The sequence below is a fragment of the Coregonus lavaretus genome (genome assembly GCF_964263955.1).
Source record: "Coregonus lavaretus genome assembly, chromosome: 11".
Taxonomy (NCBI): Eukaryota; Metazoa; Chordata; class Actinopteri; order Salmoniformes; family Salmonidae; genus Coregonus; species Coregonus lavaretus.
This window is the reverse complement of record NC_139998.1, coordinates 29,092,559-29,110,467: the sequence shown is the minus strand read 5'-3', so window position 1 is coordinate 29,110,467 and position 17,909 is coordinate 29,092,559.

Below are 17,909 nucleotides of genomic sequence, written 5' to 3'. Positions count from 1 at the left end.
ACAGTAAGCAGAAAGTCAATGTCACGTTCGTTGTGTAAAAGATCGGACCAAGGTGCAGCGTGATATGTGTATATAGTAGTTTATTATATAAACACCGACAAAATAACAAATCCAACATAATGTGAAGTTCAAAAGGCTAAGCATCCAACAAGCCAAACAGAAACAAGATCCCACAACTAAGGTAGGCAACATGGCTGCCTAAGTATGATCCCCAATCAGAGACAACGATGGACAGCTGCCTCTGATTGGGAACCACACCCAGCCAACATAGAAATAGATAACATAGATCTACACATAGATATTCACACCCTGACCAAACCAACTAGAGATCTCTATGTCAGGGACTCATTAGGGGAGGGTCCGGGTGGGCATTTAGCCTCGGTGGCGGCTCCGGCTCCGGGCGCGACGTCAACCTTACTGTCCTCTCCTTTTCTGGCTCCTCGTTACACACCTGGTCCGGTCTGATCCCTGGCGCAATGCTTCCCCTCTCAGTCATCCCACGATGCACCAAGCCCTGTCTGGACCCTGGTGTGGGAGGCCCCGACCCTGAAGAGGGGTTGACGTCTGGTTCTGGCTCTGCAGTCCTCCCGCGATGCACCAAGTCCTGTCTTGTCCCTGGTGTGGGAGAGTAGACGACCGGACCCGGACTAGGCACCGGTGGAGCGGACTGCTCTGGCACTGGAGTGGAACCGCTGACCGGAGCTGAACTGGACCCCGGTGGAGCGGACTGCTCTGGCTCTGGACTGGAGCAGCTGACCGGGGATGGACTAGGACTGGTGGAGCGGACTGCTCTGGCATTGGACTGGAGCAGCTCACCGGAGCAGGTCTAGGCACCGGTGGAGCGGACTGCTCTGGCACTGGAGTGGAGCAGCTGACCGGAGCTAGTCTAGGCACCGGTGGAGCGGACTGCTCTGGCACTGGAGTGGAGCAGCTGACCGGAGCTGGACTATGCACCGGTGGAGAGGACTGCTCTGGCACTGGAGTGGAGCAGCTGACTGGAGCTGGACTAGGCACCGGTGGAGCGGACTGCTCTGATCCCGGACTGGACCGTACCGGGTTGGGGACACGCACCACTAGTCTGGTGCGAGGAGCAGGCACGGGCCGTACCGGGCTGGGGACACGCACCACTGGTTTGGTGCGAGGAGCAGGTACGGGGCGCACTGGGCTGGCGACACACACCACTGGTTTGGTGCGAGGAGCAGGTACGTGCGTACAGGACTGGAGACACGCACCACAAGTTTGGTGCGGGGAACAGGTACGGGGCGTACCGGGCTGGCGACACGCACCTCTGGTTTGGTGCGAGGAGCAGGTGGGGGCCGTACAGGTCTGGAGACATGCACCACTAGTTTGGTCATATTTCATATTGTCCATATTGATTACTCTTGAGGCATTTAGTGATGTACCTGTAGATGTCAAAGGCACGGATGGGTTTGTATGACAAACATTCCAAACTCAGGGGGCATGTAACTAGATGTGCCCCCGGCCTTCCCAGGGTACTCTTTGCTCATCTTGGAAACACTGTGGGACACCTTGGCCAGGCCAAAATCTGAGAGAGAGAGAGAGAGAGAGAGAGAGAGAGAGAGAGAGAGAGAGAGAGAGAGAGAGAGAGAGAGAGAGAGAGAGAGAGAGAGAGAGAGAGAGAGCTCAAAGACATTGCTCCTGCATTTTTAACAAAAAAATATAGATTTAGAGTTAGATAAAGTAGGATTTTTTGGCAGGGACATATACAGGATGCTACCCTCCACAACATAACCTTCATTCCAAACCAAAACTCCAAACCTACAACCTGATTTTGGACGGAATTACCTGGAAGGCTTTCTACTACCAAGGATTACTATTCCCAAACTATACAGCAAATGCTCTGGCAAACAAACAGAAACCTGAAAACACCATCCAACCTGGAACTGAGTGAGTAATGTTTAGTATGAACCTATTTTTCACTTTCAAAAACCAAGAAGAAAAATACATTACAATGATATATTTTACTTTATAAGGACTGAATGCTAAGGCTACCAAGCTTGCTAGTACAAAGAGATACAATTTCAATTAGCACTGACATGTGAAGTGAGAGGTGTCAAAGCCCTTGAGCCCAACAATGGCAGGAGAGTCGCACAGTCTACCCCAACCAAATGGAGAGGCCTTAGAAGCACCCCCCCCGCTGTTCAGAGGTCATTCAAATACAGTACCCTCTGAATGTAAAAAACGACAAGACACGGAAAGAGTAGAAAATTAAACTTCTTTTGGGGAATCAGGAGAAAGTTTTTGCTGATTTTTATAAAAATGGGAACATAAGCAACCTTATCTTCCACACAGACCATCCCCTGGCATGGCACAGTGCTATACTAGGTGGGGGGGTGTTAGCGATGGGTGGAAACTCAGGATACTGGACAACGAGGACTCTGAGTTGTCTGATATTAATCTCTATAAATCTGGAACCGTTCTGGTTCAAGGCAGCACCAAACAGTTCCAGCTGGACTTTCACCTAATCAAAGAAACAGCTCAGCAGGAGAAGCTCTCCCTTGAGAAAGATACCCCCACCCCGAGCGGGTCAGACCAGACCTCTTAATTAAATAACCCCACAGAGCAACCCTAAGCAGAAAGTCAACTTCCCAGCACAGAGTACTACTCCCTCATTGAAATGAAGGATACATTCACCCAGCTGGAGGTAAGGCAGGTGGAGCTGGAACAGCAGGTGAACACACTCCAGTCAGCACAGACGCAGACAACAGTCCAGCACAACAACACCCCCTTAACTAGACCTGGAGAGCTGGAGGTAGAGAGAGACATGTCTGCACTCTGGACTGTGGTGAGACAACATCAACAGGAGAAAGAGCAGGAGCAGGAGAAGAACAGAGCACTAGAGGAGAGGATCAGAGTGCTGGAGGAGAAGATGAGAATGATGACGGGTGACATAGAACAACCCATTAGAGAGCTGGCCACCCCCGCAGAGAAGCCAGCAGAACAGCCCACCTCAGATCCTGGCCAAAGTCTCGACACCGCATCAGAACAGTACACCCTAGACCCTGACCATAGCCTTGACATCACAGCCAGACAAACAAATGAAGAACCCCAAGCCCTGGGGACCCCAACCCCTCTGAGCAACCCCTCTGTCAGACACCCTGATAGCCCTCATGACGACCCCCCCACACCCACTGAGGACATACACAAGCCACAGATTGTACTCCTTATGGACTCAAACGGGAAATACATACAAGAAAATAAACTTTTTCCAAAACACACAGTGTCTAAACTCTGGTGTCCAAACACCCAGTGCGCCCTAGACCTTCTGTCTGAGGACCGACTAGGATCACCCAGCCACATAATAATACACACAGGCACAAATGACCTGAGAACACAGCAGGAAAGGGTGGCCACAGCACTCAAGGGAGTGATAGAAAAAGCTTCTTCTACTTTCCCCAACGCACAAGTGGTTACCACGAAAATACTTCCACCTTCCTACCATACAGCGGGTAAACGCAAGTATTTCCCGTGACTGTGCATCAAAACCAAATGTCTACCTGGCCCACCACTCCACCCTGGACGTGAACAGCCTTTATGACCAGGTCCACCTACACAAGGCAGCAGTGCCCACCTTTGCCCGGACCCTAAAGGATATCACCCTCAACCGCAGACCCAACACCTCACACAGGAGCAACAGATCAACAGACACCCCGCCCAGACCAGCGAGACGCCCCCCCAGGACCTACACATAGAGGACCCCCGCAGAGAGACCTACATCCAGACCACAGCACCATCAGCCACATCTACACCCCCATCCCCACCAATTAACTACCCCCCCCCCCCCCCCCCCCCCCAAGTCAACCATGCCCACACCCCATTTAGGCCACCTCAGATCAGACCTATGCCCCTCCTACCCACCCCAAGCCCCCCACTCCCACAAAGAGGACCTCAACATGAAAGTCACACATACGCCCAGGCCGTGAGCAGGCAAACAGGCCCACCACCCACTCTTAAACTAGCCCAAGCCAATGGCATGTACCAGATGCTCAGCAGGCTCTGCTCACAATTACTGGCCTGAGGCCAAACCACACAACCAACAACATTAGACACTTTATGGAACACAAAGCCTTCACTATTTCATCCTGGAATATCCAAGGCCTGAGGTCATCTGCCTTTGGCCTAAAGAGCAGGAATCTGGACTTCACCAAAGAAATCGGAAATACAGACATTGTCATCCTACAAGAAACATGGTATAGAGGAGACGGACCCACTGGTTGCCCTCTAGGTTACAGAGAGCTGGTAGTCCCATCCACCAAACTACCAGGTGTGAAACAGGGAAGGGACTCAGGTAGTATGCTAATTTGGTATAGAGCAGACCTAACTCACTCTATTAAATTAATCAAACAGGAACGTTTTACATTTGGTTAGAAATTCAAAAGGAAATTATCTCAACAGAGAAAAATGTCCTCCTGTGTGCTACCTATATCCCCCCACTAGAATCCCCATACTTTAATGAAGACAGCTTCTCCATCCTGGAGGGGGAAATCAATCATTTCCAGACCCAGGGACATGTACTAGTCTGTGGCGACCTAAATGCCAGAACTGGACAAGAACCTGACACCCTCAGCACACAGGGGGACAAAAACCTACCTGGAGGTGACAGCATTCCCTCCCCCATATGCCCCCCTAGGCACAACTACGACAACATAACCAACAAAAACGGGTCACTACTCCTGCAGCTCTGTCGCACACTGGGTATGTACATAGTCAATGGTAGGCTTCGAGGGGACTCCTATGGTAGGTACACCTATAGCTCATCTCTTGGCAGTAGTACTTTATCACTGACCTCAACCCAGAGTTTCTCAGAGCGTTCACAGTCAGCCCACTGAGACCCCTATCAGACCACAGCAAAATCACAGTCTACTTGAACAGAGCAATACTCAATCATGAGGCATCAAAGCCAAAGGAACTGAATAATATTAAGAAATGCTATAGATGGAAGGAAAGTAGTGTTGAAACCTACCAAAAAACAATTAGGCAACAACAAATTCAATCCATTCTAGACAACTTCCTGGACAAAATGTTCCACTGTAATAGTGAAGGTGTAAACTTGGCAGTAGAAAACCTAAACAGTATATTTGACCTCTCAGCTTCCCTATCAAATCTAAAAATCTCTAACAGAAAACCAAAGAAAAGTAACAACAGTGATAAATGGTTTGATGAAGAATGCAAAAACCTAAGAAAGAAATTGAGAAACCTATCCAACCAAAAACATAGAGACCCAGAAAACCTGAGCCTATGCTTTCACTATGTCACACCCTGGCTCTGGGGACTCTATATGTTGAGCCAGGGTGTGTAGTTTCTATGTGTTTTGTTCTATGTTTACAGTCTAGTTCTTGTATTTCTATGTTGGCCAGAATGGTTCCCAATCAGAGGCAACGAGTGTCAGCTGTTGCTGGTTGTCTCTGATTGGGAGCCATATTTAAACAGTCTGTTTTCCCTTAGTGTTAATGGGATCTTGTTCCAGTTGGTTTTGTGTTTGTACCGTGGACTTCACGTATCGTTTGTTGTTTGGTTTATTGTGTGTGCACTTAATTAAATAAGATGTACAAATCTCACGCTGCGCCTTGGTCTACTCTCTCTAACGATCGCGACAGAAGATCCCACCATACCAGGACCAAGCAGCGTGTCCAGGAGCAGGCAGCCTGGACGTGGGAGCAGATAATGGACGGGCAGGGGTCCTGGACCTGGGAGGAAATCCAGGCCGGGATGGATCGCCGTCCATGGAGGTAGACGGTAGAGGCTCGACGGAGAGAGGAGCAATGGCGTCAACAGGGTCGTCGTCGGACGGACGAGAGGCAACCCCCAAAATTTTTTAGGGGGGGGCACACGGCATGGGCGACGGGGCAGCAGGAGGCAGCTACAGGGCGTATTAGGAGGTTAGGTGAGGAGGCCACCAGGTTAAGGGGGCTATTGGTGCAGAGGGAGCAGGAGTTAGTGGTGCAGAGGGTGGAGCTACTGGAGGCGATAAGGGAGAAGGTGAGAGTAGAGGCACGGCGAGAGGATCTGTGTAGGCAGCTGAGGGAGCGGAGGGTTATGACGAAACCCAGTCCCGCTCCTCACACCAACCAAGCCAAGGGTGCACGTCGCCAGCCCGGCCCGGCCTGTTCCTGCTCCTCGCACCAAGCCTACGGTGCGCGTCGCCAGCCCAGCCCGGCCTGTTCCTGCCCCTCGCACCAAGCCTACGGTGCGCGTCGCCAACCCGGCCCGGCCTGTTCCTGCTCTTCGCACCAAGCCTACGGTGCGCGTCGCCAGCCCGGCCTGTTCCTGCCCCTCGCACCAAGCCTACGGTGTGCGTCGCCAGCCCGGCCCGGCCTGTTCCTGCCACTCGCACCAAGCCTACGGTGCGCGTCGCCAGCCCGGCCTGTTCCTGCCACTCGCACCAAGCCTACGGTGTGCGTCGCCAGCCCGGCCCGGCCTGTTCCTGCCACTCGCACCAAGCCTACGGTGCGCGTCGCCAGCCCGGCCTGGCCTGTTCCTGCCACTCGCACCAAGCCTACGGTGTGTGTCGCCAGCCCGGCCCGGCCTGTTCCTGCCACTCGCACCAAGCCTACGGTGCGCGTCGCCAGCCCGGCCCGGCCTGTTCCTGCCACTCGCACCAAGCCTACGGTGCGCGTCACCAGCCCGGCCCGGCCTGTTCCTGCCACTCGCACCAAGCCAGGGGTGCGAGTCGTCAGCCTGGTAAGGCCCGTTCCTGCTCCACGCACCAAGCCAGGGGTGCGACGCCAGCCCGGCCGGGCCTGTTCCTGCCACTCGCACCAAGCCTACGGTGCGCGTCGCCAGCCCGGCCCGGCCTGTTCCTGCCACTCGCACCAAGCCAGGGGTGCGAGTCGTCAGCCAGGTCCGGCCTGTTCCTGCCACTCGCACCAAGCCTACGGTGTGCATCGCCAGCCCGGCCCGGCCTGTTCCTGCCACTCGCACCAAGCCTACGGTGCGCGTCGCCAGCCCGGCCTGGCCTGTTCCTGCCACTCGCACCAAGCCTACGGTGTGCGTCGCCAGCCCGGCCCGGCCTGTTCCTGCCACTCGCACCAAGCCTACGGTGCGCGTCGCCAGCCCGGCCCGGCCTGTTCCTGCCACTCGCACCAAGCCTACGGTGCGCGTCGCCAGCCCGGCCCGGCCTGTTCCTGCCACTCGCACCAAGCCAGGGGTGCGAGTCGTCAGCCTGGTAAGGCCCGTTCCTGCACCACGCACCAAGCCAGGGGTGCGACGCCAGCCCGGCCGGGCCTGTTCCTGCCACTCGCACCAAGCCTACGGTGCGCGTCGCCAGCCCGGCCCGGCCTGTTCCTGCCACTCGCACCAAGCCAGGGGTGCGAGTCGTCAGCCTGGTCCGGCCTGTTCCTGCCACTCGCACCAAGCCTACGGTGTGCGTCGCCAGCCCGGCCCGGCCTGTTCCTGCCACTCGCACCAAGCCTACGGTGCGCGTCGCCAGCCCGGCCTGGCCTGTTCCTGCCACTCGCACCAAGCCTACGGTGTGCGTCGCCAGCCCGGCCCGGCCTGTTCCTGCCACTCGCACCAAGCCTACGGTGCGCGTCGCCAGCCCGGCCCGGCCTGTTCCTGCCACTCGCACCAAGCCTACGGTGCGCGTCGCCAGCCCGGCCCGGCCTGTTCCTGCCACTCGCACCAAGCCAGGGGTGCGAGTCGTCAGCCTGGTAAGGCCCGTTCCTGCTCCACGCACCAAGCCAGGGGTGCGAGTCGTCAGCCCGGTACGGCCCGTTCCTGCTCCATGCACCAAGCCAGGGGTGCGTATCGTCAGCCCGGTCCGGCCCGTTGCTGCTCCACGCACCAAACCAGGGGTGCACATCGTCAGCCCGGTCCGGCCCGTTCCTGCTCCACGCACCAAGCCAGGGGTGCGCATCGTCAGCCCGGTCCGGCCCGTTCCTGCTCCACGCACCAAGCCAGGGGTGCGCGTTGTCAGTCCGGCACAACCCGTGCCTGCTCCACGCACCAAGCCAAGGGTGCGCGTCGTCAGCCCGGTCCGGCCCGTTGCTGCTCCACGCACCAAACCAGGGGTGCGCATCGTCAGCCCGGTCCGGCCCGTTCCTGCTCCACGCACCAAGCCAGGGGTGCGCGTCGTCAGCCCGGTCCGGCCCGTTGCTGCTCCACGCACCAAACCAGGGGTGCGCATCGTCAGCCCGGTCCGGCCCGTTCCTGCTCCACGCACCAAGCCAGGGGTGCGCGTCGTCAGTCCGGCACAACCCATGCCTGCTCCACGCACCAAGCCAGGGGTGCGCGTCGTCAGTCCGGCACAACCCGTGCCTGGGTCACCGGTGCCTGATCAGGTACCGGTCAGCTGCTCCACACCGGAGCTTAAGCAATCCGCTCCTTCGATGTCCAGTCCAGCTCCAGCTAGCGGGGCCAGACCGGACCAGGGGCGTTACGGGGGGATTATTGGAGGGTGGTGGGCAAGCCCGGAGCCGGAACCGCCTCCGAGGAGGAATGCCCACCCAGCCCTCCCCTGTTTGGTTTATGTTGAGGGGGGTACTGTCACACCCTGGCTCTGGGGACTCTATTTGTTGAGCCAGGGTGTGTAGATTCTATGTGGTTTTGTTCTATGTTCACTGTCTATGTATTGTATTTCTATGTTGGCCAGAGTGGTTCCCAATCAGAGGCAACGAGTTTCAGCTGTTGCTGGTTGTCTCTGATTGGGAGCCATATTTATACAGGCTGTTTTCCCACAATAGTTGTGGGATCTTGTTCCAGTTGGTTTTGTGTTTGTACCGTGGACTTCACGTATCGTTTGTTGTTTTGTTTATTGTGTGTGCACTTAATTAAATAAGATGTACAAATCTCACGCTGCGCCTTGGTCCACTCACTCTAACGAGCGTGACACACTATGGTGAATCACTAAAACAATACAGAAATACACTACGGAAAAAGAAGGAACAGCATGTCAGAAATCAGCTCAATGTAATTGAAGAATCCATAGACTCTAACCACTTCTGGGAAAATTGGAAAACACTAAACAAACAACAACACGAATAGCTATCTATCCAAACCGGAGATGTATGGGTAAACCACTTCTCCAATCTTTTTGGCCCTATAACAGAGAACAAACAGCAAAAAATATATACATGATCAAATGCAAATCTTAGAATCAACTATTAAAGACAACCAGAACCCACTGGATTCTCCAATTACATTGAATGAACTACAGGACAAAATACAAACCCTCCAACCCAAAAAGGCCTGTGGTATTGATGGTATCCTCAATGAAATGATAAAATATACAGACCACAAATTTCAATTAGCTATACTTAAACTCTTTAACATCATCCTTAGCTCTGGCATCTTCTCCAATATTTGGAAGAAGAGGACTGATCACCCCAATCCACAAAAGTGAAGACAAATTTGACCCCAATAACTACCGTGGGATATGAGTCAACAGCAACCTTGGGAAAATACTCTGCATTATCATTTACAGCAGACTAGTTCATTTCTTCAGTGAAAACAATGTACTGAGCAAATGTCAAATTGGCTTTTTACCAAATTACCGTACGACAGACCACGTATTCACCCTGCACACCCTAATTGACAAACAAACAAACCAAAACAAAGGCAAAGTCTTCTCATGCTTTGTTGATTTCAAAAAAGCTTTTGACTCAATTTGGCATGAGGGTCTGCTATACAAATTGATGGAAAGTGGGGTTGGGGGAAAAACATACGACATTATAAAATCCATGTACACAAACAACAAGTGTGCGGTTAAAATTGGCAAAAAACACACACATTTCTTTCCACAGGGCCGTGGGGTGAGACAGGGATGCAGTTTAAGCCCCACCCTCTTCAACATATATATCAACGAATTGGCGAGGGCACTAGAACATTCTGCAGCACCCGACCTCACCCTACTAGAATCTGAAGTCAAATGTCTACTGTTTGCTGATGATCTGGTACAGCAGCACCTAGATCTTCTGCACAGATTCTGTCAGACATGGGCCCTGACAGTAAATCTCAGTAAGACAAAAATAATGGTGTTCCAAAAAAGGTCCAGTTGCCAGGACCACAAATACAAATTCCATCTAGACACCGTTGCCCTAGAGCACACAAAAAAACTATACATACCTCGGCCTAAACATCAGCGCCATAGGTAACTTCCACAAAGCTGTGAATGATCTGAGAGACAAGGCAAGAAGGGCCTTCTATGCCATCAAAAGGAACATAAAATTTGACATATCAATTAGGATCTGGCTAAAAATACTTGAATCAGTTATAGAACCCATTGCCCTTTATGGTTGTGAGGTCTGGGGTCCGCTCACCAACCAAGAATTCACAAAATGGGACAAACACCAAATTGAGACACTGCATGCAGAATTCTGCAAAAACATCCTCCGTGTACAACGTAAAACACCAAATAATGCATGCAGAGCAGAATTAGGCCAATACCCGCGAATTATCAAAATCCAGAAAAGAGCCGTTAAATTCTATAACCACTTAAAAGGAAGCGATTCCCAAACCTTCCATAACAAAGCCATCACCTACAGAGAGATTAACTTGGAGAAGAGTCCCCTAAGTAAGCTGGTCCTGGGACTCTGTTTACAAACACAAACAGACCCCACAGAGCCCCAGGACAACAACAACAACAACAACAACAACAACAACAACAACAACACAATTAGACCCAACCAAATCATGAGAAAAGAAAAAGAGAATTACTTGACACATTGGAAAGAACAAACAAAAAAACAGAGCAAACTAGAATGCTATTTGGCCCTAAACAGAGAGTACACAGTGGCAGAATACCTGACCACTGTGACTGACCCAACATTAAGGAAAGCTTTGACTATGTACAGACTCAGTGAGCATAGCCTTGCTATTGAGAAAGGCCGCCGTAGGCAGACCTGGCTCTCAAGAGAAGACAGGCTATGTGCACACTGCCCACAAAATGAGGTGGAAACTGAGCTGCACTTCCTAACCTCCTGCCAAATGTATGACCATATTAGAGACACATATTTCCCTCAGATTACAGCGATCCACAAAAAATTTGAAAACAAACCCAATTTTGATAAACTCCCTTATCTACTGGGTGAATAACCACAGTGTGCCATCACAGCTGTAAGATTTGGGACCTGTTGCCACAAGAAAGGGGCAACCAGTGAAGAACAAACACCATTGTAAATACAACCCATATTTATGTTTATTTATTTTCCCATTTGTTTATTTATACTATTTGCACATTGTTACAACACTGTATATATACATAATATGACATTTGAAATGTCTTTATTCTTTTGAAACTTCTGAGTGTAATGTTTACTGTTAATATTTATTGTTTATTTCACTTTTGTTTACTATCTACTTCACTTGCTTTGGCAATGTTAACATACAATAAAGCCCTTAAATTGAAATTGAATTGAACTGAATTGAATTGAATTGAATTGAATTGAATTGAATTGAGAGAGAGAGAGAGAGAGAGAGAGAGAGAGAGAGAGAGAGAGAGAGAGAGAGAGAGAGAGAGAGAGAGAGAGAGAGTCTTCAGTTTGTGTTCGGTTTATACATTTCAATTACTAGCAATATAACTCATGTCATCTAACTATATGTGGTAAATATCAATAATGATAATTATAATAATGCCTCAATAATACACTCCAACAAGCAATAATACTATTGAACCTCAGTTCAGGCTCGTGTTCCAACCAGTTAAAACCTAGTCAGAACCAGGAGCCTGGAACTTGCCTTGTCATTAAGGCTGACATCCAGCAGCACATTATTGGGCTTCAGATCTTGATGTAGAAGGGGTGGGATGAGGCAATGCAGGAAGTTCATGCTCAGAGCGATCTGGTGGGCCAAGCGGGAGGCAAGGGTGGATGGACAGAGAGGGTGTCCAGGAGGGATTCCAGTGTTCCCCTCTCCATGAACCATCACAAAACCCAGCTGGATTGAAAGGCCGCAACTGGGGGGACAATCCTTGTACACTCCAAGAATCCTTATCACATGGAGGCTTGCACCCTTGCGCATAATATCTGCCTCATTATGCAGGGAAGCGCTAGAGCTGGGGTAAAGTTAGGGGTGGGAAGGAGAGGACACGGGAGGGGGTGGACAGTGAGAGCGAGGGCAACACAGGAATATTGTCTTAACTTAAATGGTTGACATAATTATGAAAGACAAATCAGTTTATAATGAAATTTAAAAAGCATTCAACTTACATACAATCAAGTGTTTAAAGTATAGACATTTTTACCCATCATCATAATGTAGCAACTTGATGGTCACATCCAATCCTCAGTCCACATGTCTGGCTTTGTGGACTTGTCCAACCCCCCCTGCACCAATCACTTTCCATTTCTCCAGACTGTTGTTTCCAATTACTGGTGCCGGGCTGGACAGGTCCATCTGTCAATCAAGATGATCTGTAATGGCTTTCAGTGTTTACGTCAAATAAATTCCACATCAAGTCAAGTTGCATAAAATCCCATCAAGTCACATGGTATTGGTTCTCCTTTTTGAGACACTACTGTAGCTAACACTGTCCTTTATAAGATTGTTCCATACACTCTTAGAAAAACAATGTGCTATCAAGAACATAAAAGTGTTCTTCTGCTGTCCCGATAGGAGAACCCTTTCAATAATCAATTAAATGTATTTATAAAGCCCTTTTTACATCAGCAGATGTCACAAAGGGCTATACAGAAAACCAGCCTAAAACCCCAAACAGCAAGCAATGCCGATGAAGAAGCACGGTGGCTAGGAAAAACTCCCTAGAAAGGCAGGAACTTATGAAGAAATCTAGAGAGGAACCAGGCTATGAGGGGTGGCCAGTCCTCTTCTGGCTGTGCTGGGTGAAGATTATAAGAGTACATGGCCATTTAAGGCCAGATTGTTCTTCAAGGTAGAACCATTTTCTGTTCCATGTAAAATCCTTTCCACAGAGGGTTCTACATGGAACTCAACAGAGTTCTACCTGGAACCAAAACGGGTTCGACCTAAAACCAAAAAGGGTTCTCCTATGGGTGCAACCAAAGAACCCTTTTGGAACCCTTTTTTCTAAGAGTGTACCTTAACAGTGCAAGTCATCCAGGTTTATCCTATCCTCTGATAAAGCAGTTTACTGGATTGCACATCATCAGTCATATTCAACATTTGCCCTGGACTACCAGTTTGTGTGATATGATAATAGCTGACTTATTTCCTGCCTCTCTAAAGCTCACATTGTCCCTGAAATAACCATTTCAGAAATCAGCAAACACAAATCAGATGTATGATTCAAGCATGTTACTCAGCTTCATATTACACTACATATCAATGTTGAGTTATCATTTAGTTTACCCTGGCACGGTCTCTCACCATGTTACTGTGCAGCAACTTACCTCCTGATTATGACAACATTCTTATTATGTGTATAAGATTAGGTAGTAGCTGAGTATCCATTGCTTTTTGTATTCATTATACTCTGGAGGTACTTACCATATGACCGTGCTTGAGAAAATTATCTTCACAGTAGCTCTATTTTATTTCAAATGGAATCTTCACTTAAATTATTTTACTTTCACTGCAGTATCTGAGTTGTTTCCACCTCCTTTTGTTTATTTACATTTTACGTTTTTGTCATTTATCCAGAGTGACTTACAGTTAGTGAGTGCATACATTTTTTTCATACTTTATCAGAGGAGGGTGGAGTCAGAAGGGTTGGAGTTGTGCAGTCAGGACTTGTATAATCTTCTCCACCAGATGGTTCTCTCTCCGGTATGAATTGAGCCTGGGGTGTTAGCATTGAATGCAGTGGCATGTTGTAGCATGCATAATTGTGTAATATTTGACACTACACGAGCCATCCATTTTTATTTGAAAAGTATCAGATTTATTGATTGTGCTATATAAGCTAGGTTTCCATCAAAATTGATTTTCATGTGAATATTCCATAATCCGGATAAAGAAAATATGCCCATTTTCCCACCAGTGGTGTTTCCACCAAACAGACTTGTTTTGCAGATAAAAATCGGTGCGTGATGACTGAAAAAAATCAAAAGTTTTCATTGTATTTTCGACTCTACCGATAGTTTTGTCACAAAAACCTTTTTAGTAAATAGCAAATGTGCCTACTCTGGTCTTGGCACGCGTGCTCTAGCCAACTGCTCGCAGACAGAAACAGTGTGGGTTGTCTTTGCAGGTAGGCTAGTGTACATGATGAGATTATTAAGAGTGAGAGTATTTTTATTTGTCAAATGGCAGTCAAGCATCGATCATCATGTCACCAGAATAAGACCCTCAATAGTTTTTGAAAAGGAGCATCAAGGTTGGCGTACACTTTCACCACCCTATACCTGTTCATCATAAGTTATTTCAAACTTTATGGTTTCCCAAGTTGTATGGACCACACACCATATCATCACATGACTCCAAGTTTACTTCGATATGATGGTTATTATATCAATATTTGCGCATTAAGGCTTTTTCAATGACATTTCTCGCATACTAATATTTACCAATACAAAAAGATCCCACCAAATCGAATGAACAAATTATCTGTCGGCAAAGTGGTCCTCTGTAGCTCAATTGGTAGAGCATGGCACTTGTAACGCCAGGGTAGTGGGTTTGATCCCCGGGACCACCCATACGTAAAAATGTATGCACACATGACTGTAAGTCGCTTTGGATAAAAGCGTCTGCTAAATGGCATATTATTATTATTATTCATTTCTAGAATTGTACCGAAATAGTTGTGATTTTTTAAATATGGGATGACTACTCCCATAAAAACTGTGGATGGAAACGTGGTTAACAATCACCATAGATGCATAAAAAAATATATAATGCCTTACAGTACAAGTACAGAGCAGATTAAAATGATGGTTCACTAAAGTCTATAAAGTCGCTGTACAGGTTGTTTAACACTTTTTGGAACATACAAATTGCTGTCCCCCATTGATCACATTAACTTCTGGTCGGCTAAGCATTATTTTGGAAGTAACAACATAACCTGTTTATGCACATAACACCTCTCTGGTTAAATCAGCAACAACATAAACAATAAACAACCATAAAACATTTGGACTATTAAATGTGGATGAACTATCCCTTAAAGGGAAACATTGTGAAAATAAGAGATTTTGATAAACAACACATAAACAGTTAAAATTCCTACCGACAAATATATATATATATATATATATATATATATATATACACACAGTCGGGAAAAAAAGTATTTAGTCAGCCACCAATTGTGCAAGTTCTCCCACTTAAAAAGATGAGAGAGGCCTGTAATTTTCATCATAGGTACACGTCAACTATGACAGACAAAATGAGGAAAAAAAATCCAGAAAATCACATTGTAGGATTTTTTATGAATTTATTTGCAAATTATGGTGGAAAATAAGTATTTGGTCAATAACAAAAGTTTCTCAATACTTTGTTATATACCCTTTGTTGGCAATGACACAGGTCAAACGTTTTCTGCTGTTATTTTGGCCCATTCCTCCATGCAGATCTCCTCTAGAGCAGTGATGTTTTGGGGCTGTCGCTGGGCAACACGGACTTTCAACTCCCTCCAAAGATTTTCTATGGGGTTGAGATCTGGAGACTGGCTAGGCCACTCCAGGACCTTGAAATGCTTCTTACGAAGCCACTCCTTCGTTGCCCGGGCAGTGTGTTTGGGATCATTGTCATGCTGAAAGACCCAGCCACGTTTCATCTTCAATGCCCTTGCTGATGGAAGGAGGTTTTCACTAAAAATCTCACGATACATGGCCCCATTCATTCTTTCCTTTACACGGATCAGTCGTCCTGGTCCCTTTGCAGAAAAACAGCCCCAAAGCATGACGTTTCCACCCCCATGCTTCACAGTAGGTATGGTGTTCTTTGGATGCAACTCAGCATTCTTTGTCCTCCAAACACGACGAGTTGAGTTTTTACCAAAAAGTTCTATTTTGGTTTCATCTGACCATATGACATTCTCCCAATCCTCTTCTGGATCATCCAAATGCACTCTAGCAAACTTCAGACGGGCCTGGACATGTACTGGCTTAAGCAGGGGGACACGTCTGGCACTGCACGATTTGAGTCCCTGGCGGCGTAGCGTGTTACTGATGGTAGGCTTTGTTACTTTGGTCCCAGCTCTCTGCAGGTCATTCACTAGGTCCCCCCGTGTGGTTCTGGGATTTTTGCTCACCGTTCTTGTGATCATTTTGACCCCACGGGGTGAGATCTTGCGTGGAGCCCCAGATCGAGGGAGATTATCAGTGGTCTTGTATGTCTTCCATTTCCTAATAATTGCTCCCACAGTTGATTTCTTCAAACCAAGCTGCTTACCTATTGCAGATTCAGTCTTCCCAGCCTGGTGCAGGTCTAGAATTTTGTTTCTGGTGTCATTTGACAGCTATTTGGTCTTTGCCATAGTGGAGTTTGGAGTGTGACTGTTTGAGGTTATGGACAGGTGTCTTTTATACTGATAACAAGTTCAAACAGGTGCCATTAATACAGGTAACGAGTGGAGGACAGAGGAGCCTCTTAAAGAAGAAGTTACAGGTCTGTGAGAGCCAGACATCTTGCTTGTTTGTAGGTGACCAAATACTTATTTTCCACCATAATTTGCAAATAAATTCATTAAAAATCCTACAATGTGATTTTCTGGAGAAAAAAAATCTCAATTTGTCTGTCATAGTTGACATGTACCTTTGATGAAAATTACAGGCCTCTTTCATCTTTTTAAGTGGGGGAACTTGCACAATTGGTGGCTGACGAAATACTTTTTTCCCCCACTGTACTTATGTCATGCAATAAAATGCAAATTAATTACTTAAAAATCATACAATGTGAATTTCTTTAGATTCCATCTCTCACAGTTGAAGTGTACCTATGATAAAAATTACAGACCTCTACATGCTTTGTAAGTAGGGAAACCTGCAAAATCGGCAGTGTATCAAACACTTGTTCTCCCCACTGTAAATGGTCTCGCTGCACTGGTGGTGGCGGTGGTCACACTTGTGGATGACGTAGATGGTCTCGCTGCACTGGTGGTGGTCACACTTATGGATGATGTAGAGGGTCTGGCTGTAAAATTGCCACTTGTTGCCCTAGGCACAATGAATGGATCCAGAAAAGAAAGATAGGCCGCTGGCCTAAAGCTGCTGACCCAGACCTCTCTGCCCTGCTCGCTCTGATACCAGTCCCTGATTCCTCTCCACTTCCTCCTACAGTCTTCTTCTACATAGACATGAACATAAGCCAAACCATCACCTAGCATAACTATCTACCATCATTTCTATTACTATTTCTCTCACACACACACACAATTATTTGGCCAAATTGTTAGGGGTAGTAACTAGCATAATTCACTGCGCCATACTCCCGAGTGGCACAGTGGTCTAAGGCACTGCATCGCAGTGCTAGCTGTGCCACTAGAGATCCTGGTTCGAATCCAGGCTCTGTCGTAGCCGGCCGCGACCGGGAGACCCATGGGGCGGCGCACAATTGGCCCAGCGTCGTCCAGGGTAGGGGAGGGAATGGCCGGCAGGGGATGTAGCTCAGTTGGTAGAGCATGGCGTTTGCAACGCCAGGGTTGTGGGTTCGATAAAATAATGTATGCGCTAACTGTAAGTCGCTCTGGATAAGAGCGTCTGCTAAATGACTAAAATGTAAATGTAAATAATTTATATGACTTTCTCTCTCTCACACACACACACACACACACACACACATTTCATTGGCTAGGTTAGCAAGCTAGTTAGCTAGCTAGGTTAGCTAGCTAGCCACATCTAGAAGAAGCTCACTGCGTGGACACTTGTCTCCAAGCAGCATTTATTGCGTTTATGTCCCAGTACCTGTCAGCAGTTGTGTCAAAAAGACACAGTTTTGATGATACAACACGTGTAGATACCGGCATTCAGTATAGTTGCGTAGCTGCGCAAAATGTTATGCAGCATTGATGCAATGACGCTGTCGGTGTGATCAAT